At 38.8% G+C, this 2,697-nt stretch overlaps 1 pseudogene; it reads left to right on the top strand.

The window, feature by feature from the left end:
* The first annotated feature begins 2,033 nt into the window (after positions 1 to 2,033).
* On the top strand, positions 2,034 to 2,449 carry LOC120928675 (annotated as a pseudogene).
* The last annotated feature ends 248 nt before the right edge of the window (positions 2,450 to 2,697 follow it).

Here is a 2,697-nt window from a genome sequence, read left to right on the forward strand (position 1 = left end):
GTTTGGATAGGGTAATTTTGCATAATCGCCCCTGCCCCCAGAAGAGGGCAACACTCAATAAATGTATTATCACTTCTTAGCTGTACCATATATCTATTCTTTAAAATGTAATGAGTGTGAAATTCCTACTCAGTATACTAGTTCCCTGGAACAGACACAAAAATGTAATAGAAACCACAAGCTTAGCATGATTACATTGTCATGTTCCCTGCATCACATTTATCCGAGGGATTCAATAAAAATGCAAATGTAAGTAGTAGGAATATGGTTTCCAAAAACTTTAACTCGGTTATAATATTTATGTGCTTATTTAATGTTTGTTGAATTTGGTTTAAAACATAATAGTAATGTTTAATCAGGAAACAGCGGGGTAATCTTTGTAACTAGGTGTGTGTATCACCTGAATGGCTAGCCAGAAAAAAACACATCTAACTCTGAAAAGTAAAACAATAAAAGTCTTCCAGAAAAATCCCCAAACAAACAGACTTGAAGAAAACATGCTCACCCACCTGAGGGCATTAACAAAAAGTTATTGGTGGTTGCGGATGGAATTATTCAGTGCTGGCTATTTATTTTTTTCCTATTATCCATTTCTTTTGTACACAGGACAGTATACTGTAACCTGACAGACTATGGGCCAGATCCACATAGAAATGGATAGGCGCAGCGCATCAGAGATACGCTACGCCGCCGTATCTTACCTGGCTTTAAGTCGAATCCTGGAACAATTTGCGCCGTAAGTTACGGCGGCGTAGTGTATTTCTGGCGGCGGAATTCAAATCGGCGATTAGGGGGCGTGATTCATTTAAATGAAGCGCGTCCCCGCGCCGATTGAACTGCGCATGGTCCGTTTCGAAATTACCCGCCGTGCTTTGCGCAAAATGACGTTGTAACGACGTCATTTTTTGAACTTGGACGTGACTTACGTCCATCCCTATTCACGGACGACTTACGCAATAAACAAAAAAAAAAAATCAAATTTCGACGCGGGAACGACGGCCATACTTAACATGGCAAGTCTATCTATACGCCGCAAAATAGCAGCTTTAACTATACGCCGGAAAAAGCCGACTAGAGACGACGTAAGAGAATGCGACGGTCGCGCGTACGTTCGCGGATCGTCAGAAAAAGCAAATTTGCATACCTGACGCGGAAAACGACGCAAACTCCACCCAGCGGATGCCAAAGTATTGCCTCTACGATCCGAAGGCGTACAAAACCGTACGCCTGTCGGATCGAACCCAGATGCCGTCGTATCTTGGTTTGAGGATTCAAGCTAAAGATACGACGCGGGTAATTTGAAAGTACGCCGGCGTATCAGTAGATACGCCGGCGTACTCTCTCTCTCTCTGGATCTGGCCCTATGAGTTTTAGAAATGTATGTATCCCTCATTAAATTATAAAGAAACACACTTATTTCCTAACCAAATATGTTGCTGCATAAAACCAAAAAAAAATGCAGAGCTTTGGGAAGCTTAGTTATTTCCTGATCATCAGCAACAAGCGAAAAAAATAAAAATTCTGAAATGTTTTTGTTTTTTTGTTCCACAAGAAATGTTTTCAATGAGCAACTGTTTAAACAGCAGTTTAGTAAATTATCTCCCAGTCTGGCAATGAACAACTTTATGGGCTACAAAAAAGTCTTGGAATATTAAACCTTTCCATGAAAGACAGTTTGGCAGTGAACATGCTGTAATTATATTGCAATTCATGCATATTTCAGTGATATTTTGTATTATAAACATGTTTAAGGAGAAATTAAATATCTGGAAAATAAATAATGTTGTTTTGAAGTAAAAACACCACACCTTTTGTCATACAATTCTAATCAGTTAAATTTATTGAGTTTATTAGTGTAATACCTCATTTTAACTTATGATACAAATGTGTCATTGTGATAAACTGGGATTCAACAAAATTCCATTAAATGATTTTCTTTCACTCAATAAAAAAAATATTTGATGTCATCAGCGTGCTGCAGGAGGTGATAGGACAGCAAGGTGAACTGATCTTCTGCGTCCCGGGAGAGGTAAATCATTTGTGAAATCATGGTTCTTCAACATCTCTTTAGCCTGTCCTCCGTCTTCCACTCTACAATCTCTGTTCATCTACGAAGAAACATCGGACTGACGGCCATAGCTTTCAACAAGGCTAAGGAGCTCGACCCCATTCAGAAACTCTTTGTGGATAAGATCAGGAATTATAGGACAAAGAGCCAGGCAAGTGGAGGCACAGTTGATGCTGGCCCTGAATATCAGATCTTACCGAAGACATCAACAAACTACAGAGGTTATATGGTGGAGGAGACATGGAGAAGTTCCCAGAATTCAGGTTTGAAGAACCAAAACTTGAGGAAGTTCCGAAGTAAATTTTTCTTTATCCCTGAATACGCATGTCACCGGCCTCATGTGTTCCTAGTAAATTAATAAACCATTTTGGTGATGACTTTAAAAAAAATAAAAAAAATATTTGATATAAAAAAAATCTCTTATGTAGTGGATAGAATTACTTTTCTTTTAGACTCCCAACTGAACACTAATTTAGTGGAAATCTCTCTAACAAAGACCCAGAGAGCAGTAAAACTCTAACAAGCATTATACTCTTTCCCAACTATAACCAAAACTTAGGCTGGCCACAGATGAGTCAATTTTTTTCATTCCACCAACAGGTTAAACAAAACAAAAACTGACCTGATTC

The sequence above is a fragment of the Rana temporaria genome, chromosome 2, assembly GCF_905171775.1.
Source record: "Rana temporaria chromosome 2, aRanTem1.1, whole genome shotgun sequence".
NCBI classification, from domain to species: domain Eukaryota; kingdom Metazoa; phylum Chordata; class Amphibia; order Anura; family Ranidae; genus Rana; species Rana temporaria.